Consider the following 25,584-nt stretch of genomic DNA (forward strand, 5'->3'; position numbering starts at 1 on the left):
TGCATCCCATAGGTTTTGGGTTGTTGTGTTTCCATTGTCATTTTTTCTAGGTATTTTTTGATTTCCTCTTTGATTTCTTCAGTGATCTCTGGGTTATTTAGTAGTGTATTGTTTAGCCTCTATGTGTTTGTATTTTTTACAGATTTTTCCTGTAACTGATATCTAGTCTCATAGCATTGTGGTCAGAAAAGATACTTGATACGATTTCAATTTTCTTAAATTTACCAAGGTTTTATTTGTGACCCCAAATATGGTCTATCCTGGAGAATGTTCCATGAGCACTTGAAAAGAAAGTGTATTCTGTTGTTTTTGGATGGAATGTCCTATAAATATCAATTAAGTCCATCTTGGTTTTTTTTTTTTTGTTTTTGTTTTTTTTTTAATTTTTATTTATTTATTTATTTATTTATGGCTGTGTTGGGTCTTCGTTTCTGTGCGAGGGCTTTCTCTAGTTGTGGCAAGCGGGGGCCACTCTTCATCGCGGTGCGCGGGCCTCTCACTATCGAGTCCTCTCTTGTTGCGGAGCACAGGCTCCAGATGCGCAAGCTCAGTAATTGTGGCTCACGGGCCCAGTTGCTCCGCGGCATGTGGGATCCTCCCAGACCAGGCCTTGAACCCGTGTCTCCTGCATTGGCAGGCAGATTCTCAACCACTGCGCCACCAGGGAAGCCCAAGTCCATCTTGTTTAATGTGTCATTTAAAGCTTGTGTTTCCTTATTTATTTTCATTTTGGATGATCTGTCCATTGGTGAAAGTGGGGCATTAAAGTCCCCTACTATTATTGTGTTACTGTTGATTTCCCCTTTTATGGCTGTTAGCATTTGCCTTATGTATTGAGGTGCTCCTATGTTGGGTACATAACTATTTACAACTGTTATACCTTCTTCTTGGATTGATCCCTTGATCATTATGTAGTGTCCTTCTTTGTCTCTTGTAATAATCTTTGTTTTAAAGTGTATTTTGTCTGATATGAGAATTGCTACTCCAGCTTTCTTTTGATTTCCATTTGCATGGAATATCTTTTTCCATCCCCTCACTTTCAGTCTGTATGTGTCCCTAGGTCTGAAGTGGGTCTCTTGTAGACAGCATATGTACAAGTCTTGTTTTTGTATCCATTCAGCCAGTCTATGTCTTTTGGTTGGAGCAGTTAATCCATTTACATTTAACGTAATTATTGATATGTATGTTCCCATTACAATTTTCTTAATTGTTTTGGGTTTTTTTTTTTTTCACGATTATTATATTTTATTTAAAGGTTTTAAAAGATAAGGGGCAGAGCTCACAAAAGTTACCTGAATCATTAAAAACCATAAAGTTGGAGAACTTTTTTTTAAAAGAGTGGATACCAAAATAGCTTTTAGGAAGAAGATAACTTATAAGTCTTTTAAATTGTTGAGGAAAGCAAAAGAAGGCTTAAGATATGAAAGATAAAAGTTATATTTATAAACATGCTAAAGAATACATTAAAAGAAACAAAAAAGAATGAGGAAGAATAAACTGTCTTAATCCTGTTATACATGAACATCGTTTCTATGGGACTCTACAGTCCACTTCAACAATATTCAAACAACAAAATCCCCATCACTGAAAGAGCTTCAAAACTCCTTTGGAGTTGGCTATTACAGAATTTATCCTGCATATAGGGTATGCATGAAAAACATCCTGGAGACTCAGAATATCTGCAAACATGAAACTGTTTCTCTAAATTGCACTTATTGGTCTTGAATCCCATAAAGGGGGGTCAACTACAACTTGAAGCTTGTCATCTTGCGGTGGGAAAGCAATTTGAAGCCAAAGGGAACTTTGCTACCGTTCATTCATGTGGCTCTAAGTATATTCTATAAGCTTCTCCTCAATGCCAAATATCTACTGAGAATTGAAGAGGAGATGAAACTTTCTAACCAATTCCAAGAATTCATGTAATAAAGGGTAATCATTACAGAGTTTATATATGCTCAGTTTTCTTAAAGCCATAGATTTTATTATAGAGAGGAGAAAGAAAATGGCATTAATAGATCAAGCACCTGAATTCCAGAATACTGAATTCCTTTTCCTCTTGCTTAACAACAAATTACATCCATGGACTGAAAAATTACAGTCATTATAAAATTTTTAGTGTTTTGCATCTTGTCAAAGAAAGACCAATATTTTTACCTGGGTGTCCCCTTAACCTTATGAGCTATTATTTTTTAACTTTCTATAAAATTTCTTTTCAAATAATTTATTAATTATAACAACTGGGAAGAGCAGTGTGAGGACCTGAATACTTCAGCCAAGCAGTGAAGGCAACAAACTTCCTTAAACCTGCTCTCCTGCCTGGATTTTATGTACTAAAATAACCTTTCTCCCTCACTTCTCCAGGGGTACCCAGAAGACAGTGGCATTTCTTGGCCATCACAAGTCTCAGGTAGAATCTTCTCTGTTCTTCAGTGTTCTGACAAAAGCCTCTGGACCTGTAGCTCATGCCTCTGGTAATTCAGTCTTGTTCTCAATAAGAGAGATCTCCAGCACAGGTAAAAGTAGCTGAAAGGCATCCTGAATGTAGGAAGCACTGTTTGATGCCTCTAGAAATACTGCAGTGATTAATGGATTAAGGACATCTGCCTTTTCCTTGACCCCAGCAGTTGTTAGGCAGGTGGTGAACTCTTTAGACAGAGAGGACAACTCTTTACACAACACAACTGTCATCTGGGAAAGGGCTCTGCTCCTTTCTATGGCTGTTACTTCCTGCTTCCTGCCATGCAGAACCAGAGCCGCTGTTTTGTGAAACAGTTCAATTAAGCAGGCAGTCAATTCTGCTAGGCTCCGGATTGCAAATGCATGGATATCCTCTATTGAATTGTTATTGAGTTGCTCAATTTTTTCTGCTTCCAACTGTTTTTTTCCTTCTTCCTTCTCTTCTAATGGTTTGGCCAGAGATGTCCTGATCCATTCACAGGCTGTATTTCTTGCCCTACTAAGTTTCTCCGGTTTGGAGGAGACATGCAGCTGGGAAAATAGCTCTGTTATCTCTTTGGTAAAGTCTTCATCCCCTTTCTCCTCTTCCTCCTCTTCCTCACAGAACTCTGCTAGGGAAAATGCTTCTTTGAGTTGCTCCAATTCAAATTTTAGAGTCTCTAATTCTTCTCCACTTAGAGAATTAAGAATAGATTTCACCTTTATTTCACTTTCTCGGGAGAGCATCTCCAGAGCTTCTAGATGTGAAAGGCCTTGAAATTCATCAAAGAGTAGCCCATAATGAGTTTTCTTGCCCGTTTCCATGGTAACCTCATTGGCAGTCCATAGCTCTTCTTTCTCCTTTGCCTCTCGTAAAACCTGAGACAGTGTGGAAGTCCTGTTCATCAGACCCTTGGTTCTTTTAAATCCAGGATCCCCTTCTGCTATTACATCCATTGTCTTTTTCCCAATGAATTCTAAGGCATCCAAACCCCCAGTGATAACACTCTTTCCTGTGCTCTGAACAGCAGTAGAGATAGTTGAGAATACCCCAAATGGCCCACTCATTGGAGAGGAGTTTTCATTCTCTTTGGCATTTGTCTCTCCTGTTGCATACCGGACTTCAGATGAAATTTCACTGGGACTAGGGATTCCAAGGGAAGTCTCTGCCTTCTCAATGACATTTGAAATACCTTGTCCTACTGTGGCTACTGTGGCTGAGGAGAGCAAGGACTTGCCCCAACTGCCCCAATAGCCCCATCCGGTCTGGGGTACATCTTTGGAAACAGTCTCTTTGCCTGCAGCCTGTGATGTCTGAACAGGGAGAACGTCTGAAGTCTCAAGGTCACTGGAAGGTTTGGACTCTGGTCTTTTCCGAGTAGAAGCTACAGGTTCTGATTTACTCTCTGACTTGGCACTTTGGTCAACCGACTCAAAATTCTTGGTTGGCTCACAGTTCTCATCTTCAAGGATGGAGGTTGCTTCAGTTATCACTTCAGTCTCAACATCATCTTTATCCGACATGATAGATCATTGCCACCTCCACAGCCGCAGAGAAGCCGCTCCCTACTCTTGGGTTTGTTTTTGTAGGTCTTTTCCTTCTCTTGTGTTTCCTGCCTAGAGAAATTCCTTTAGCCTTTGTTGTAAAGCTGGTTTGGTGGTGCTGAATTCTCTTAACTTTTGCTTATCTGTAAAGGTTTTAATTTCTCCATCAAATCTGAATGAGATCCCTGCTGGGTAGAGTAATCTTGGTTATAGGTTTTTCCCTTTCATCAGTTTAAATATGTCCTGCCACTGCCTTCTGGCTTGCAGAGTTTCTGCTGAAAGGTCAGCTGTTAACCTTATGGGGATTCCCTTGTATGTTATTTGTTGCTTTTCCCTTGCTACTTTTAATATTTTTTCTTTGTATTTAATTATTGATAGTTTCATTAATATGTGTCTCGGCGTGTTTCTCTTTGGGTTTATCCTGCATGGGACTCTCTGTGCTTCCTGGACTTGATTGACTATTTCCTTTCCCATGTTAGGGAAGTTTTTGACTATTATCTCTTCAAGTATTTTCTCAGCCCCTTTCTTCTTCTCTTCTTCTTCTGGGACCCCTATAATTCAAATGTTGGTGCATTTAATGTTGTTCCAGAGGTCTCTGAGACTGTCCTCAATTCTTCTCATTCTTTTTTCTTTATTCTGCTCTCTGGCAGTTATTTCCACCATTTTATCTTCCAGCTCACTTATCTGTTCTTCTGTCTCAGTTATTCTGCTATTGTTTCCTTCAAGAGTATTTTTAATCTTAGTAATTGTGTTGTTCATCACAGTTTGTTTGTTCTTTAGTTCTTCTAGATCCTTGTTAAATATTTCTTGTATTTTCTCCATTCTGTTTCTGAGATTTTGGATCATCTTTACTATCATTACTCTGAATTCTTTTTCAGGTAGGTTGCTTATTTCATCTTCATTTATTTGGTCTTGTAGGTTTTTACCTTGCTCCTTTGTCTGTAACAGATTTTTTATCGTTTCTTTTTTTTTTTTTTTTTTTTTTTGATGTGTGGTGCTGTATTCCTGTCTTACTGGTTGTTTGGCCTGAGACATCCAGCACTGGAGTTGGTGCTGAGATCCAGCCAGGTCTTGGTGCTGAGGTGAGGATCTCTGGGAAGCCTCACTCTGATTAATATTCCCTGGGGTCTAAGTTTCTCTGTTAGTCCAGCGGTTTGGACTCTGAGCTCCCACCACAGGAGCTCAGGTCCGACCTCTGGCCTGGGAACCAAGATCTCTCAAGCTTCGTGGTGTGGTAAACAAAAAAGAAAAAGGAAAAAAAAAGAAAAAAGAAAGTATCTAATTTAAAGAAAAATTAATACCAATTTTTTACAAACTCTTCCCGCCACAAAAAAAAACCCCAGAAAAGGAAGGAACACTTCATTTTATGAGGCTAGTATTATCCTGATAGCAAAAACAGACAAAGATATCACAAGAAAAGAAAACTACAGACCAATAAATGTTATGAACATAGACATAAAAATCCTCAACAAAAGACTAGGAACTAGAATTCAATAATATGTGAAAAGATTATACACTGTGACCAAATGGAATTTTTCCCAGGAGTGCAAGTTTGGTTTAACATTCAAAAATCAATTAATGTAATACATTGCATCAATAGAATAAAGGACAATAATATGATCATCTGACTACATGCAGAAAAAACATTTCATGGGACTTCCCTGGCGATCCCATGGATAAAACTCTCTGCTTCCACTGCAGGGCGCACGAGTTTGATCCCTGGTTGGGAAACTAAGATCCCACAAGCCATGTAGCACAGCCAAAAAACAAAAACAAAAACAAAACAAAAACATTTCACAAAACCCAGCACCTTATCATGATAAAGGCACTCAACAAACCAGGAATAGAAGCGAAATTCCTCAATCTGATAAAGAGTAACCATGAAAAACCTACAGCTAACATCATACTTAATGTGAAAGCTTTCCCCCTAAGATGAGGAACAAGACAAGGATGTCCACTTTCACTACTCTGTTCAACATTGTGCTGGGGTTTCTGGACATGGCAATAAGGCAAGAAAATGAAAAGAAGGCATACAGACTGGTAAAGAAGAGATAAAACTATTTGCAGATGATATGATCTTGTATATAGAAAATCCTAGGGAGTCCACTAAAAAATCTTTTAGAACTAATAAATGAGTTCTACAAGGTTGCAGGTTACAAGGTCAATATACAATGATCATTTGTACTTCTATACAGTAGCAATTAGCAAACCAAAATTGAAATTAAGAAAACAATTCCATTTGCAATAGCACCAAAAAGAATAGATATCTAAGAATAAATTAACAAAGGCAGTGCAAGATGTGTATAATGAAAATTACAAAACATTGTTGAAAGAAATTAAAGAAGGCCTAAATAAATGAAAAGATATTCTATGTTCATTATTGAAAAGACAATATTTTTAAGATGGCAATACTCCCCAAATTGATATACATATTCAACACAATCACTATCAAAATCCCCGTTGAGTTTGCAGAAATCAGCAAGCTGATCCTAAAATTCATATGGAAATGCAAGGACCCATAATAGCCAAAACGATCTTGAAAAAGAAGGACAAAGGTAGACTCACACTTCCTGATTCAAAACTCACAACAAAACAAAACAAGACTTACTACCAAGTTACAGTAATCAAGACAGTGTGATACTGGTATAAGGATAGAGATATAGATCAATGGAATAGAATTTAGAGTCCAGAAATAAGCCTTCACAATTACAGTTAATTGATTTTTGACAAGAGTGCCAAAGCAGTTCAATGGGGGAAAGAATTGTCATTTCGACTAGTGGTATTAGGACAACTGGATATCTACATGTAAATAGATATCCACATGGAATGAAACTGGACTCACATCTCACACAATACACAAAAATTAACTCAAAATAGATAAAAACTTAAATGTAAGAGCTGAAACTATTAAACTCTTAGAAGAAAGCATAAATATAAATCTGCATGGCCTTGGATTAGACAATGGTTTCTTAAATATGACACCAAAAACATGAGCAATAAAAGAAAATATAGGTAAACTGGACACCAACACTTTAAATTTTTGTGCTTCAAAAAAAGGATACCATCAAGAAAGTGAAAACTCTATATTTAAAATGGATAACCAACAAGGACTTACTGTAGAGCATAGGGAACTGTGCTCAATATTATGAAACAACCTAAATGGGAAAAGAATTTGAAAAAGAATAGATACATGTCTATGTTATAACTGAATCACATTGCTGTACACCAGAAACTAACACAACATTGTTAATCAATTATACTCCAATATAAAATAAAAGTTAAAAAAATTTAAAAAAAAGAAAGTGAAAACCCAGAGTACAGAAGAAAAGTTTTGCAAATCATATATCTGGTGAGGTAGATATTTATGTATATCTTGCAACTCAGCAATAAAAGGACAAATAGCCCAATTAAAAAATGGGCAATGGATCTGAATAGACATTTCTTCAAAGAAGATATACAAATGACCAATAAGCACAAGAAAAGATGTTCAGCATCATCAGCTATCAGGGAAATGCAAATCAGAACATAAGGCGACATCAAGTCACACCCAGTGGAATCGTTATTATGAGAAAGACAGTAAGCGTTGGCGAGGATGTGGAGAAATTAGAACCATCACACACTGCTGGTGGGAATGTAAGCTAGTGCAGCGGCTTTGGAAAACAGTTTGGCAGGTCCTTAAAAGGCTAATTAGCCGTAGAGTTACCATATGATCAGGACCTCCACTCCTGGGTATATACACAAGAGATTGAAACATGTCCACACAAAAACTTGTCCGTGAACGTTCGTAACAGCAGCATGTTCGTAATAGCCCAAAAGAGGAAGAACCCTAATGTCCATCAACTGTTTAGTGGATAACTAATAACAGCCATAAATGGGATATTATTTGGAATAAAAATGAAATATTAATACATGCTACAACATGGGTGAAGCTTGAGCAATAATGCTAAGTGAAGGATGCCAGTCACAAAGGTCCACGTACTGTATGATTCAACTTATGTGAAATGAAATGAACAGGCAAATCTATAGAGACAGAAAGTAGGCAACCATTGTTGCCTAGGGCTGGGGTTGGGGGGATGAGCAATGGTGTCTAATGGGTTTGGGTTTCTGTGGTAATTAAAATGTCCTAAAATTTTCAAAATATTAATTCTTCTTTTTTCAGCTTTATTGAGGTATAACTGACAAAATTGTAAGGTATTTAACGTGTACATTGTGATGATTTGATATATGTATATAAAAATGTTCAAAAGTTGATTGTGACGATGGAAGCACAACTCTGTGAATATACTAACAACCATCAAATTGTACACTTTGAAAGGGTGAATTGTGTGGTATGTGAATCACACCTCGGTAAAGCTGTTAAAAAACAAAACAAAATTAAAAAAACCTCTGACAACACCAAGTGTTAAGGAGTCTATAGCGCAACGGGAACTCTCAGGTGCTATTACTGGGAGTTGCAAGTTCATGTAACCACTTTTTATTTTTATTATTTTTTTCTTTTTTGGCTCTGCGGCTTGTTCCCCGACCAGGGATTGGACCCATGCCCTTGACAGTGAAAGTCGGAGTCTTAGCCACTGGACCACCAGGGAATTCCCAGTGTAACCACTTTGGAAAGATGTTTGGCAGTACTATCTTGTAGTTGAAGATATGCATCCCTAAGATTCAGTAATTTCACTCCTGTGTATACCCCTAGGGAAAACTGTATACACATGGCCCAGGATACATTTATAAGAATAACAGCATTACTTGTAATAACTCCAAACTGGAAACAACCCAAATGTCCATCAGTAGAATGTGTAATTTTACTGTGGTATAGTCATATAATAGAAACCTATCAAGAAAGAGAATGAATGACTTAGAACTATTCTCAGCAAACATGGGTGAATCCTAAAAACTTAATGTTGAGGGGAAGCAACAAGACACAAAAAATACAGACAGCCCATTTACCAAAAGCCTGTTCACATAAAGTTCAAAACCAGCTCAAACCAAAGTTTAGCACTTAGGGGTATATCCATGGGTGATAGAACATTTTAAAATGCAAGAAAATGATTATCTCAAAAGTCAGGATAGTGTTTACCTTCTCTTTGTGGGGAAGAGACACATAAGTGGTTTGGGGACCCCCTTCCTCCACATGGTGTGATTACATAGTTGTAGGGTTAACGTTATTCATTAAACTGTACATTTATATTTTTTGTCTTTTTCTGTATGTGATAATATACAATAAAAAGGTCAAGGAAAAGTTTGAAGACAGTTTTGGAACTAATAAAGGGAACATTTTGTTAATATTTCAAACCTACTTTTTATTTATTATTTATAGGTATTTGGAGTGAAGTGGGGAGAATTATATGTGCTTCCGTAAATATAATGCTGCCCTCCTGACCCAGAAGTTGATATATTGCATTATAAACAAAAGAACTCATTACCTGTAGTGCCTGGAGTAGGACTGTATACTGAGGTTCAGGAGGGGTTTAGATGAATTGGTGGAAGAAAGATCTCCAAGGGTTTATACGTAGTATAAATTCCTAACCTTTTGAAGCGGGTGTCAAAAAGGGTAATTGGATTCTCTTCAACATGCTTCTTGTTGCTGCTGTCACATAGAAAGATACACTACATAGATGGAGAGGCTGACCCTGGAAGTCGAATCTCATCTCCTTCCGTAGCAACAGAAGGCACGATTCTTCCCCAGAGGATCTCAGGTCATGCCCTGTGCCCAGAATGAAGGTCGCAGCTGATCAACCAGAGTTTGCCGTGCAATGTAGGACTAGAGTAGATTCTAGGTCCCAGTTTTTGCGTAATTTACAAGCTGACTGGGGAGACAAAAATGACACCCTTGAATAGGAATTTTAAATTTTGAATTACGTGGTTTTAATTATAAGCGGATTAGGAGGGAAAATATTTGCAGATGCCATGCCAGAAAAATGTACAGATCAATAAGAGAAATGTAACAACCTAACAGAAAAACGGGCAAAGGACCTGAAGAGGCAGTTCCCAGAAAAAGAAATTCAAACAGCAATAAGCATATGAGAAGCTGCTCGCCTTCGCTCATAATTAAAGAACAGTAGATCAAAGTGACAAGGTATTCCTTACCACCTATCAGATTGGCAAACATTTACAGGTTTGAAAATAGCCAGTGTTGGTGAAGATGTAGGGAAAGAAATGTAGTTTGTTACTGGTAGGAATGTAAATTAGTATTTACTACGTCCTAATTAGTATTACTAACCACCTAATTAATATTTACTAATTACATCAGTACAATCTTTTTGAAGGACAGTTGGCAGTATCAACTATTTAAAAACAAAACCACATACACTTTGACTCAGCAATTTGAGGACTTGGAATTTAGCTCTTGGATATTCTCTTAAAAATATGGCAATATAGACACAGGTACGAAAGTAGTGACATTAATTGTCTCCATGGGGGGGGACCTGGGTGGCTGGGGACTCTTCAGGAAGGATGGAACGAGGATTATAGGAAAAAAGGGAGGCTTTTTACTTTATACCGTCTTGTACATTTGGATTTTGAATCATGTGGATGTGATTCTCGTGTTTTAAAAATAAGACTTTAAAAAGGGCCTTCCATATAAGTTCATTGGGACAGTATTATAGCAGAGAACTAAAAATTACCCAAAAGTCCACCAATAGGGGCCTGGTTAAGTAGATATACATATGGTGAAATATTATGCAGCTGTTTAAAGGAGAGAGGCAAATTCCATAGAGAATATCTCCCAGATGCACACAACGAAATCAAGCTACAGATATGCATACAGGGTAATTCTATTTTGTAAGTGAAAAAGTCTATATACAGATAATCATTGGGGAGAACTAAATTGGGGAGGAAGATTTATCTTTGTTTTTCAATTTCTATATTGTTCGAATATTTTGCATTTGGTACATATGATTTTTTTTTTTTATCTTGAAACATTTTAAGAAAGATCTTCAGGAGATCATTAATTCAGCAAACACTGACATTAACTGTGTTCCAGATTTGGTGCTAGGAAGAAAGGATGAAGATATGAAAAGACATAGCATCTTTCCTGGAAGAACTCATTCTGATTGGAGACTGCAAAAGAATTTATAGTAAATATAATAGAATGGGATAAGCCCTACTCAGAGAGAGTGACTCATGCTGTCTGGAGGCTCTGTAAGGGTTTCCTAGGCAGAGAAGGGAATGTTGCCCTAAGCCAGGCAAGGGATGGTCAGGATCCAGCCTGGGGCAGAGGCAGTGGGGATGGAGAAGAGCTGATGAACTGACCCAAGTTAGGTGATTCATGGAGATGTAAGTGGGTGGAGCTAGGGGGTGAGGGTCGTAAGTCGGTGGGGCTAGGGGGTGTCCCTCACCCATGTGATTGGGTTAGGGACATCGACTGAATTTGGTATTATTTTCAGAAGTAGCAGAAACTGTTATGCATATGCTAAGCACTGGGATGCAAGAAATGTACAACAAGGTCCCTACCCCCAGAATGGGTTAGAATCTCATTGATGAGAAAAATATCATTGGCTTCCACTGACCACTGGTCTAAGCTGACACTTCAATTCCTTTTACTGACAACCACTCAACCCCTCCCATGCAACATATGGTAAAGAACACCATCAGTGCCCTCATCATGCAGCATTGCTGCTCTGGAGTCACACTGTCTGACTTTGCCATTAGGCTGTACGATCTTGAGCAAGTGACCCAAATGCTCTATGCCTCACTTTCCTTATCTGTAGAATGGGCATGATAATAACACCTGTGTCATCAGGCTTTTATGACAAATGATAAAGGATGTCATGCTTAATAAATGTGATCTCTTATTGTTATTGTTTTATAAAAATTATGGGGGCAGAAATTCAGATCCTCCTCAGCAAAACTCCTAAGTATTTTAAGTTGTGAATAGGCAACGTTATTTGAACTATGAAGATTAAATATATACATGCAGGGTTTGGAAATAAAATCCACAACAAAAGCGTCCTGACCCTCTTAGAGTGTGTTTGTTATTGTTCTATATGGTAATTAAACATAAACAGCAAGCCATTCATGTAAATAAAAATAATGTTATTTTTACATAGCCTGGCTGAGCACTTCTGGGGTCAGCTACAGGAGGGAGGAGCTTAGACTGATGGAAGGAGAGAAAGAAGAAAAGTTGTGGTGCCAGCATCCTCAAGTAATGGGAAGACGCTGCTTATTTCTTTGCTGTTGCCTGTTCCAGGTCTTCAGTAACTTAAGGGCAGCCTTAAGCTGAATTATACAAGGGTGCTGTTTCATGAGATTGAGCAAGCTGCCAGTTGGGGTCTCATTGGGTACCTGAGTCCCAGACCCCATTTCCAGAGGCAACCCCCATGAGCAGTTTCCTGAGTAAGCCTTCCAGAAGTTGCCTATGCAGGTGCAATATGCATAGACACAGAACCTGAAACATAAGGATAGTGTGCTTCTGTAATAGGGTTATCATGAGGCTTAAACTCAGTCTTGTAGCCAGAAAGCAAGGATGTGCTTGAAGACAAATGGAATAATGTCAAAAGCACAAAGGGACTGACTTGAAGGAGTACCCATTGGTCAAATTTGGAATAATTCGAGCATCAAAAACAATGACAATAATTGATCATAACACATTGGTTTTTAAATTGTAGTTAAAAATGTAACATAAAATTTACCATCTTAACCATTTTAATTATACAATGCAATAGTGTTAAGTATATTCACCTTGTTGTGAAACATCTCCAGAATTTTCTTCTTTTGATTCATAAAGCTCATTTAATTTTTATTGGAGTATAGTTGCTTTACAATGTTGTGTTAATTTCTACTGTATAGCAAAGTGAATCAGGTATACATATATATATATCCCCATACATATATCCCCTCTTTTTTGGATTTCCTTCCCATTTAGGTCACCACAGAGCACTGAGTTCCCTGTGCTATACAGTAGGTTCTCATTAGTTACCTATTTTATACATAGTATCAATAGTGTATATATGTCAGTCCCAATCTCCCACTTCATCCCACCCCCGCTCCCCCCCCAGAATTTTTTCATCTTGCAAAACTGAAAATCTACACCCATTAAACATCAATTTCTCTTTCCCCCCTCCCCTCAGGCCTTGGTAATCACCACTCTACTTTCTGTCTCCATGAATTTGACTATTTTAGATACCTGACTTAAGTGGAATCATACAGTATTTGTCCTTTTGTAACTGGCTTACTTCACTCAGCATAATGTCCTCAAGGTTTATCCATGTTGTACCATGTGACAGAATTGCCCTCCTTTTATAGACTAAGTAATATTCATGTATACCACATATTGTTTACCCATTCATCTGTCATAGACATTTTTGTTGCTTCCACCTCTTGGCTATTGTGAATAGTGCTGCTATGAACATGGGTGTGAAAATACCTCTTTGAGACCCTGCTTTCCATTCTTTTAGATATATACCAGGAAGTGAAATTGCTGGATCATATGGTAATTCTAGTTTTAATTTTTTGAGTATTCACCATACTGTTTTCCATGGTATTTGTACCATTTTATAATCCCACCAATTTCTCTACTTCCTTGCCAACACTTATTATTTTTCATCGTAGTCATCCCAATGGGCATTAAGTTGGTATCTCATTGTGGTTTTGGTTTACATTTATCTGCTATTAGTGACTCTGAGCAGCTTTTCATGTGCCTGTTGGCTATTTGTATAATCATCTTTAGAGAAATGTCTATTCAAGTCTTTTGCCTTATTTATTATTTTTTTAAATTTATTTCATTTTTTGGGCTGAGTTGGGTCTTTGTTGCTGCGCGCGGGCTTTCTAGTTGCGGCCAGCAGGGGCTACTCTTCGTTGTGGTGTGCGTGCTTCTCCTTGCGGTGGCTTCTCTTGTTGCGCAGCACGGGCTCTAGGTGCGCGGGCTTCAACAGTTGTGGCACGCAGGCTCAGTAATTGTTTTTGCCTTATTTTTAATTGGGTTATTTGAACTTTTTGTTGTTGAGTTGTAAGAATTCTTTATATATGCTGGATATTGGTCTAGGTACTTTTGTCATAAGCATCTTTGCTTTAGACATCTTTGCCACAAGCATTTTTGCTGCATAACTGATTGGCTGTAAAGCAATTTTGCCATAAAAGATAAAATAGTGAAAAATAAAAGAGAGACATTATAAAGGACATAATGAAACATGGGAAATGAATAACAAAATTAAAGACTTTACTGCAAAATACAAAATATTTGAATACATTGAAAATGTGTGTAGATTCATGGCAATACCGCACAAATAATGGATTTTATTTTGTGGGCTGTATCTAAGCACTTGTCTTCCAAGTCTTGAATCCATTGGGTTTTATACTTTTTTTTTGCTTGTTGATTCATTTCCTTGTTCAGCATGGCACTTTTTCTTTTTTGCTCACATTTCTTCCTTCTTTAAGAGAGGTATCAGTTTCTAAACACTAGGATGAATATCTGTAACTGAACTTTCTATTGCCTTGTGAAAGCCTCTACACTGTTGTGTGTTCTTGGCATGCTGTCACATGTCCGCTAACAGACATTCCAAAGTTCTGCGGGAAATGTGGGTTCAACTCTGTGCCTTTGAAGCCCTTGGCCTCTTCCTCCTCCAATGCAGTATGTTTCAAACTAAGAAACCAACTCTTGGGGCAAATCATTGTCATCTGTCAGCTCGGTAAAGCCAGCGATAATGTTGCTAACTGGGAGAAATGCTAATGCATTTCAACTATTTGAAACCAAACTGTCAAACCCAAAATTGTCAATCAGTTATTTTGTCTTTCACAGCAAAACTGCCTTACGGCCAATGAGTTATGCAGCCAAAATGTCTGCAGCAAGAATGCTTGTGGCAAAGATGCTTATAGTGAAAATACTGAACAGCATGTCCAGTATTTTCAGATATATTATTTGCAAATATTTTCTCCCATTCCGTAGGTTGCCTTTTCACTCTGCTGATATCGCCCTTTGATTCACAAGAGTTTTGAAGTTTGATACAATCTCATTTGTCTATTTTTGTTTTTGTTGCTTGTGCTTTTGATGTCATATCCAAGATGTCAGTGCCATATCCAATGTCATAAAGCTTTTCCCCTATGTTTCTTCTAGGAGTTTTATAGTTTTGGGTCTTATGTTTAGACAATACATTGATTTTTAAAATTTCCATGAGTCCCTGTGAATAAGTAGAATAAAGATTAAAAAAAATCAGTGGTAGAAAGAAGGTTGGAAAGCCATCATTTCTAACCTCCAATGTAATAGTCAATTCAGGTAAGGATTGTTGATGGATAAATAAGTTTGTTGAGGGATAAGATATTCTCATGGTCTCAAATTGTCACTTCTCAGAATCTTACCAATTACCAAGGGCAATTAATTAACGCTGTGTCTTTAGAGTGGAGAGAGCTGGGAGTCATCACCTGGACTCAGGGATTAAATTTAGCAACACTAATGATGGGACACCTTGACATTCTGTGCCCCCTAAAGGGACAAGAGGAATGCAACATCACCAAGGATGTGCTCTTGTCAAAAATGTTTAACTTGAAACTAAGCAGGAGGAAGCAATCAGACAAATCCAAAATATGAGCTTTTCTGGACAAAATATAAGACAACTGGACAAGTGGTCTGGTCTTGTCAAAAGATATCATAATATACTGTAATACTAATATATAATAATATAATTCTTATATTTAATATTTAATTATTTAATAACTATATTAAAAGGGAAAGAGACTATTCTAACTTAAAAGAGAGCAGAAAGACATCATAATAAATGCAATGCATGATGTTTGATTGGATCTTGGATAAAAATCAAAACAACAGCAACTATAGGAAACATTCTTGGACAACTGCAGTTCCTATAGTGGTTCCTAGCACATAGTGGGAATCTGGGAAATGTTTGTTGAGTGAATGATTGATGGTCGTAGTTAGTGGTGGTGGGTTGGGTGGATGGGGGATTTGGTCATAGCTAACTACCAAGAAATGTGGGTTCATGTCACTACTCTTATAATAATAAATAAAATGCAATAAGAAGAAAATGCATTGCTAATAAACACGGAGAATAACAAGGGAACTTCTTGGTAGAGAAGACTTAGCTGGGGTGAGGACCTAAGGAAGAAGCCCAGAGGCTCCAGGCCAATGATAAGGGGCTAAAGCCAAAAGATCATTAAGTGTGCGATGAAAGGAGAGGGATTTCTGGAGGAGGAAGGAGTACTGAAGCTAAAAAAAATCCAAAAGAAAGAAAACCCAAAAGAAGAAATGGAGGGCATTGAAAAAAATGAGTGAGGCTCTGGTGGGGGATGTTGATGGTGGGGAGGCTGTGTGCATGTGTGGGGGGCAGGGGGTACGTGGGAACTCCCTATACCTTCCACTCAATTTTGCAGTGAACCTAACACTGCTCTAAAAAATAGTCTATCAAATAAAAAGTAAGGGAGAAGGGAAGGATGGGGCAGGCAGTGACCTTTTCCTCCCCCTAAAATGTCTCTTCAAAGAGAAAAGCATCTATTGATGAGCTGTAACTCATTCCTCTACTTGACATTTGGAGATGGTCTGAGAAATCCTGCCACGAGGTATCTGGGGGCTGCACGCTAAAGCCTGCTTAACCCCAGAGGGCTGCAAGGGGTGGGTTTCTTTCCTCCTGACTTCTGTGCTGAAGATGCCTTTTAGAGGAAGATCCCTTGGCCTCATAAGAACACATGCTGAGGGCTTCCCTGGTGGCGCAGTGGTTGAGAATCCGCCTGCCAATGCAGGGGACATGGGTTCGAGCCCTGGTCCGGGAAGATCCCACATGCCGTGTAGCAACTAAGCCCGTGTGCCACAACTACTGAGCCCTTGTGCCACAACTACTGAAGCCTGTGCACCACAACTACTGAAGCCCGCGTGCCTAGAGCCCATGCTCCGCAACAAGAGAAGCCACAACAATGAGAAGCCTGTGCACCACAACAAAAAGGAGCCCCCGCTCACCACAACTGGAGAAAGCCCATGTGCAGCAATGAAGACCCAATGTGGTAAAAAAATAATAATAATAAAAAATAAATTTATAAAAAGACACATGCTGAAAAGTGAGCTTCCCCAGACACACAAAAGCAACGCTGGGAGGAGTGGTGGGTGTGGGGTCCTGATGCAGGGTGACCTTTTGCGGTGACCTACGCCTCCATCGCTGTGAACATCTTCAGAGCCCTGTTGACACGTGTCCAAACAAATACCTTTTCATCTCTGCAGATGCCCATTTGGCAAGAGCAAGTCCATATGCCAATGTGTGTGCTGACCCACAAAAACTGTCCATCAAAAATAGCAAGCTGGCCATAAAAAGGAATGAAATTGTGCTATTTGCAGAGACAGGGATAGACCTAGAGACTGTCATACAGAGTGAAGTAAGTCAGAAAGAGAAAAACAAATATCGTATAATATCTCTTATATGTGGAATCTAGAAAAATGATACAGATGAACTTATTTGCAAAGTAGAGATAGAGACACAGAAGTAGAGAACAAACGTATGGATACCAAGGGGGGAAGGGGGTGGTGGGATGAACTGGGAGATTGGGATTGACATGTACACACTACTATGTATAAAATAGGTAACTAATGAGAACGTCCTGTATAGCACAGGGAACTCTACTCAGTGCTCTGTGGTGACCTAAATGGGAAGGAAATCCAAAAAAGAGGGGATATATGTATACATATATCTGATTCACTCTGCTGTACAGCAGAAACTAACACAACATTGTAAAGCAACTATACTCCAATAAGAATTAATTAAAAAAAAATAGCAAGCAGACCCTTGTGTGAAACCACCCTCTGAGAAGCAATATGCCTTTCTTTCTCTTGTTTCTCCTGGGGAAACCCACTGACCTACAGGTAGTCTGTGTTTCATGCAGAGGGGCTGCAGGAGGAGAAGAAGGAGTTGGAGGGTTAGTTTAGAGTTTATCAAGAGTGAGAGTGATCATGCTTTGTTTGAAAATCTTTCTATATTATTGGCCCCTCTTAGCAATATTTGCAGTCCGTTCATCTGTTAGGATTTATAGTCATACTGCCTGACGCCTGTGAGCTTTTATTTTATTTTTTAAAATTATTTATTTATTTATTTATGGCTGTGTTGGGTCTTCGTTGTTGCGCGCGGGCTTTCTTTAGTTGCGGTGAGCGGGGGCTGCATTGTGGTGCGTGGGTTTCTCATTGCGGTGGCTTCTCTTGTTGCGTAGCACGGGCTCTAGGCACGCGGGCTTCAGTAGTTGTGGCACGTGGACTCAGTAGTTGTGGCTCGCAGGCTCTAGAGCACAGGCTCAGTAGTTGTGGCGTACGGGCTTAGTTGCTCCGCGGCATGTGGGATCTTCCCGGACCAGGGCTCGAACCCGTGTGCCCTGCATTGGCAGGTGGATTCTTAACCACTGCGCCACCAGGGAAGTCCCACCTATGAGCGTTTAAAGAGACTAAAAAATGTTTGAGACCTTGAAAAAAAAGTCTATCTTCAAAATTAAGAAAAAAAGAAAAAGAAAAAATTAAATGAACAGATGTTGAAACTAAATATTCACAAAATGCAACTTTATATCAATTGAATGAATTATTAAATTTATTGTTCATAAAATTTCATTATATTAAAAAACTATCATCAAGGGCGAGGGAGGGAAGAGGAGGGAAGTAATGGGAGTTTGGGATTAGCAGAGGCAAACTATTATATATAGGGTGGACAAACAACAAGGTCCTACTGTATAGCACAGGGAACTATATTCAATATCCTATAACAAACCATAATGGAAAAGAATATGAAAAGTAATATATATATGTATAACTGAATCATTTTGCTGTACAGAAGAAATTAACACAACATTGTAAATCAACTATAGTTCAATAAAAGTTTTTAAAATAAATAAATAAAAAAGAAACAAACAAACAAAAACCCGTCTGTAGATTTGATTTTCTCACTTCACAAGAATTCTGGTATAAGCTGAATGATTGCTGAGAGTTCATGGGTAAATTAAATGTGTTCCTTGGAGCTAAACAATTTCAAGAGCAACTTAGAAAAATCCTCTTAATTTTTTTATAGCAAAACCATATTCATGTGAGCTTGAGGTATATTTTATAATGTTTGATGGTGATGTGGGGTGAGGCTGTAAGGATGGATCGAGTCTATGAGATCTTAAAGCAGATCATCACAGTGTGATTTACCTACAAGGGTGTTCATCACAGTGTGCTTTATAATAGTAAATAACTCAAAACAACGTACATTCTCCCCAAGTGGGGACTAGTTTAACAAACGATAGTACCACAAAATGGATACTAGATGATCACTGAAAATGAAGCTGTAGGAGAATCTTTAATGATCTAGAAAGATATTTGTACTATATTAAAATATAATACAGCTTGTACAATATGGTTGTTCTTGTTTGTAACAGAAAAAAAAATTCTTAGAAAAAAGACTGGCAGGAGACATTCCAACACGGTAATGATTAGTGGTTATCTCTGGATGATAGAATTACAAGTGAGTTAGGTTTTCTTTTTAAAAATTCTCAGACTTCCTTGGTGGCGCAGTGGTTAAGAATCCACCTGCCAATGAAGGGGACATGGGTTCGATCCCTGGTCTGTGAAGATCCCACATGCCACAGAGCAACTAAGCCCATGTGCAGCAACTACAGAGCCTACGCTCTAGAGCCTGTGAGCCACAACTACTGAGCCTGTGCTCTAGAGCCTGTGAGCCACAACTACTGAGCCTGCATACCACAACTACTGAAGCCCACGCACCTAGAGCCTGTGCCCCGCGACAAGAGAAGCCACCGCAATGAGAAGCCCGCGCACCACAATGAAGAGTAGCCCCCGCTCGCCACAGCTAGAGAAAGCCCATGTGCAGCAATGAAGACCCAATGCAGCCAAAATAAATACAAATAAATAAAATTTTTAAAAATTCTCCTTAGTTTCTACTATGAACATTTATTAGTTCTGGAAAGCAGACAGGTAAGATTTATAAAGATGGGAAAGCATTTATAGATGACAGCTTTCTCTGGTAATTAGTAAATTCTAACCAAAGTAGCCTGTGTATGGGCATGGATTGAGTGGAAATTGCTGACATTTCCCGCTCTTATATGTCTAAGGTTGAACACCACGGGAACATTACTTAGACGTAGATTTTTGACTGAATCATGACAACAAACACTCATGTCACAACCAGTAGTCAGAATAAGCCATTTTAAAAATAAATTGAATTTTGCAGTACTTCAATATCTCCTCCTTATACTTAGGATAAGATCTTAAACCTTTATCCCAGCCGTCCCCATCTCCCCAACTCTGTCCACATCCCCAGGGTCATCTCTAGCTCCTCACAGGCTCCAGTGTGAAAATCTGTCATCATAGGAAGATGTCCCCTATCACACTGGCGAGGAAAAAGCAGATTAAGACGCATGCATGGCTTATCCCCATTTATGAAAAATGAACACATGTATTTTAGTCTATATATATATGCACGGCACTTTCTGAAAGGAGATACTCAAAATGTTAAGTGATTACCCCCAGGTGATGTCATTTTAATTTTAAAAAAATACATGGCTTGAAACTCTTACAGAGATAGTGCCATTTTTACAAAAAGGATCTGTGACTCTGAACATTGTCTCACTCACTCTTGTTTTACTTTAACAGCTGATAGGAAAGAACAAATTAAATAAGATCCCAAAGTTAATTTTTAAAGAAGGAAATGGACGGAAATAGTTCCAGGGTAGTAGGATGAAGTGGGACTGCTGAAATATCTGGTTTCATTCTGTGGGCATGTGTGTTTGGTCTTGAGGCTGAAGTGACCACTGAGCATGTTATGAGGGGGACAGAGGTATTTGTTGATTTTTTTCCCCCCAGGCTAAGGGCTCAGGACGTCAACACTGCTGAGGCCACTGGTCTTCCCTGGACGGGTACAGGATCATCCTCCTTTAGGCAACAATCATAAATGTGCCCAAGGGGCCCGCCGGCTTGGGGAGGGTGCCAATTTGCAGGCAAAGCACATGAAAGAAGAAAACCACCTTCGAGAGCTGAGCATTCAACATCTGATTTAAAGGGTTGTGAGAGGTGCTGTAGAAAGATGGTTAACTGCAAGGATCTAGGGTCAGAGAGCCTCTGTCCCAAGCCTGCCCTACCACTCGCGACTTGTGGGACCTTCTCAACATTCCAGACATGGTGATGGGCAACTCAGTTCCTGTGTCAGTGAAGGACTCGCTGGCCCAGCTTCTGGAACTGTGATCAGCAGACTGTCTCCAGCCATCAGCCCCGTTGAGGTCTGCCTCAGCTGCAGAGCCATGTCTCCCAAAGTCCACCCTTCTGGGGGGTCCCATGTCCCATGACTGACTGAAAGGGAGTATAGAGACCTGGTCCTCCCACCTCAATTTGAGACAACTCTGAAAGGTCGGTCATTCTATCTCCAGAGCTTCTGATGGGTTGCCTGAGGCCAGCGATGGTTTGCATCAGAGCTCAACTTCTCCTTCTGTTCACTCCGGTCCCCATCCCCTCCTTCCATGGGTGTTGATCTAAAGGGCACTCTCTCTAAGCCATGCTAAACCACCCCTGCTCAAGGGCACTCCCTAACAAACATGCTGCCCAATAATCCAGTCTGCTTCCTGGGGAGCTCAACCTGGGCCATTTAAGTTATTGAATTACTCTGAGCCTCCATTTCTTCATCTATAAAAGTCAGGATGATAGTAATAATGCCCACTGCATAAGGTTGAGAATTACATGAGATCATGTACATAAAATGCCTGGCACATGGTAACTATTATGACTGTAATTAAAAAAGAAGTAGCCTATCCTTGACCACTCACCATCATCAAGTGTATCAGATAGTTTAGCCTCAAAGAGAAGGGTCTTGAAGACGTGGACATAGGGTAAATCTAAGTTGGTGGAATACAAGAAGGTTTGGAGCGAGAGATGTGACGAATGAGGGCAGCGTAAAGCGGGTGTCTCCTCCTAGTAAAAGAGTCAGCCAGTAGACATCTGGTTTACCAGCGAGTCTCTTACAAGTTTTCTCAGCACAGCCCCGTAGGGTCTGGTCACTTCTCAGCAAACGGACCAAATGGAGGGCCTGGCCAGTGATGCTGAGAGGAGGAGCTGCAGCGTCTTCTGCAAGATGGAAGTACTGTAGACAGTTTATCCCTTCCACGTGTCATATCTGACACGGGGGATGGCGGCCCACACTCCAGGGCTGTGCACACAGTAGGACCGTGTATATGTGTGAGGCTGGGTCCTCACACTCTAACAAGGAAGGGAGAGAAAGTGGACTGTGCTGCTGGAAGAGCATATGCCCTCCCTACTGTTGCCACTGTCTTCTGCTGACCTCTGCTCACCCCGCGCATTTCCTGGGCTTTGGCATCTGGCTCCTGGTCTTCCCCACCCCCATGCCTGCCGTCACACTGCGCATGTGCCGCTCAATGCTGAGCTGCAGAGCGATCGATGACATTAGAGTGACTGGGACTTTTTGTTCCCTGGGTTGTTTTTGTATTTGCCTTGGCTGCATTTTCCTCTAGAAATCTGTGTCCTGGGTATAGATTTGGCTTTGGGAGAGCTGCCCATCTGGATTTGATTGTAAAGTGCTGTCTTGTATTTAAAGCTATGGTTGTCCATGATGAAGCGCAGACCCGTGCATGTGGTTTTCTGGTCCAGAGATGGCACAAAGCCTCTAGGGCTTAGACGAATACAGGAGGCGTGGGGTCTGTAAAGTCATCTGGTGTTCTGAGATACCTGATTTGTCCCCAGGCTCTGGCAAGGGAAGCTTGGAGCAGCCTTGGGCTGCCAATCTCTTTACACAGAGCCTATAAATTTTAGAAATCTTACTTTGAAGGTATCATTTAGCTAGCACATAATTTTTTTGATGGTTTATTGACACGCAAAAATAATGTTTGCAATACTCCAAGTTTGGACTAGTGTGTTGATGGTCTACCATCTGGCACTATTGGGAAATAAGGTAATTTTCTCTCTCTCTGAAAAAATAAAAATCCCATAAATAGAAAAATCACTTTCAAGGTAAATCTTTCTACTCTATAATACATATTACTCCACCTTTTTTCAAAAAAATTCCTCTCATTATTGAATACTAATTATCTACCAGCCCTTTACAAACATTATTGCATTCAGCCCTTAACAACCCTGCAAAGTAGATATTATTATCACCATTTAGCCAGTAAGAAAAACGGAAGCTCAGAGAACTTATGTAACTTGGCTAAAATCACATGTTGGGTGAGTGCCAGAATGGAGATTTGAATCCAATTTTTTCCAACTCCAAAGCCTACACTTTTGCTATCACACTGTGATAACTCTCCTACTTTTTACAAATTAGAGATTATAAGCATCTTTTTCAACTTTACTTGATGTATTAGAGGCAAAATTATAAAAATCAGTGATAATACGGTGCTGAAATAGTGACTTAGGTGAGACCCCTGGTTGAGGTAACAGAAATCCAGTGGTGCTTGCTCAAGCAAAGAAAGAAAGATTTATTGGAAGACAGAGTGCATTGTAAGATGTGAGGGCAGTGTGCAATCAGGTTTCAGGAATGAGCTGGGACTTGAGACTCAAACTTATCAGACTTTCTCCATCCCTCATCTCTGCTCTACTCTGTGCCTCTGTTTCTGTCTTCTTTTTTCTCTTCCTACCAGTCTGAAGGTAGGCAGTCCAGGGTTGGTGCTGTGGTTCTTCAATATCATCAGAACCTAGCTACCTCATAGCTAGCTGCCTGCCCTGCCTTTCTTTTGCTATTGTTCTCATTATCAGAAGGTGGTTGCTGTATCTGCAGACATCAGATTCTTATTCTAGGCTGGAATACAGGAAAGGTTAGGGGTAATAGGGAATTTTCCTTTTCATTCAGGGGATGCCCCAGTAAACAGTCATACATCTCTCCCTACCTTCAGAAAGCTTATAATCCTTCAGGGAAGATAAACAAAGAACAGTTAATCACATAATCGAAGACTTCTGTTAAGAAGATGCAAGAGTACCCAAGAGAAATGAGCACCTGTGTCTGAAAGACAGCTGTAAGAATATCCATATAGCTTTATAATAGCACCAAACTGCAAATAACCAAAACATCCATCAACCAAAGAATGGATAAGTAAATTGTGGTATATTCATAAATGGGAGATTACTTAGCAAAGTCCCCTCTGTACCCTTCTCCCCAATAAAAAGCCCCCAAACCACTGCCACATGCAACAACATGGATCAATCTCACAGGCGTAAGGTTGAATGAAAGAAGCCAGACACATTCCATTTAAATGAAGTTCAAGAAGAAACACTAGAAGTCAGAACAGTGGTTGCGTCTGGAGGGGGGTTATTGATTGAGGGGAGTCATGCAGAGCCTTCTTGAATGCTGGAAATGGTTTGCCTCTCACTCTGAATGCAGGTGTACAATATGTAAATTCATCAAGATGTACTCTTATTGTGCTCTCTTTTCTCTATATTAGACCTCAATTTTTTTAAAAATTTATTTTATACTGGAGTATAGTTGACTTACAATGTTGTGTTAGTTTCAAGCGTACAGCAAAGTGATTCAGTTATACATATATCGATTCTTTTTCAGATTCTTTTCCCACGTGGGTTATTACAGAGTATTGAGTAGAGTTCCCTCTACTATACAGTACAGTACTATATATAGTACAGTAAAAATGCTCACACTCAATTTTTTAATAGGTAGGTATGCACGGCACTTAAAAGGGAATTTTCAATCTTTCTCAAAACAAACAAACAAATAATAAATAGTCCAGGAAACTTGTAATTGGACTTGTAGTTTTCACTGTCAGCTCATGATCGTGTAGCACAGTGATTCTCAATCCTGGCTGTACATTAGCACCACCTTCCTTCTATTTTAATTTTGTTGATTTTAATTTGGTTTTTGACATAAGCAATCGATTTAGCTCGTTTAATATTCAACAGATTTTAAAAGGTACACAGTGAAAAGTTGCCCTCTCACCATAACCCACCAGCCACCCAGAGGCAACCACTGTCCCTAGAGTCTTATAAATGCTTCCAGAGATATTTTATGCCTAGATAAGCAAAGACATGTGTACCTTATCATCTCCTGCACAAATGGTAGCATACGGATTTATACCAACTTCATTTGTATAACACTCTGTCTTGGAGATTGTAGACAACTTCCTCAGTCTTTAAAAAAAATGCTTACATAGTATTCCAGTGTATGGGTGCACTATAATTTATTTGAGTCCTGAGGACTTTAAATAAATGCTCATGTTCTAGGTTTTCCCTAGATTTAATGCACTGGAGGTGACACCTGGGTATGATGTGCGGACAAAAGTGGGAACCGCTGGTGTAGCTTATGGGTCTCTTTCTTCTTCAACCTGAGACAGGAATGATGCTGGTTTCCTAGAGCTCAGAAAGCTGGTTCAGGGTTTTGGAAAGTCAGATAAATTCCTTCCTTCTGTTGAACAGAAAGCAATCATAGATAAGACTCTCATGAGCAAGAGACACAGTGACAGGAAGCTGAGAAAAGCTGGCCGCAAGCCCTGGACCTGTACACAAGAGTAGGGAGGGGGATTGTGTGGAGTAGTCTCCAAGTTTGCAGACTTCACAGGACTTATCAGGCAGAGAGGATACAAACTAAGACTCATAAGATGGGGGAAGCCCTTTTCAGATTCTCTGGGTTGCAGAAAAGCAGCAGATTAGTTTCAGGATGGGTAAGTGAAAGATGGAACATTGAGAAAAATAAT

At 39.4% G+C, this 25,584-nt stretch overlaps 1 pseudogene across 1 annotated transcript; it reads right to left on the reverse strand.

The window, feature by feature from the left end:
- Positions 1 to 351: 351 nt before the first annotated feature.
- On the reverse strand, positions 352 to 6,999 carry LOC309664018 (protein FAM114A2 pseudogene; annotated as a pseudogene). Its single transcript has one exon. The product of its transcript is annotated as a protein FAM114A2 pseudogene (transcript).
- Between the last annotated feature and the right edge of the window lie 18,585 nt (positions 7,000 to 25,584).

This window comes from Balaenoptera physalus (assembly GCF_965194825.1).
Source record: "Balaenoptera physalus genome assembly, chromosome: 7".
Classification (NCBI taxonomy): domain Eukaryota; kingdom Metazoa; phylum Chordata; class Mammalia; order Artiodactyla; family Balaenopteridae; genus Balaenoptera; species Balaenoptera physalus.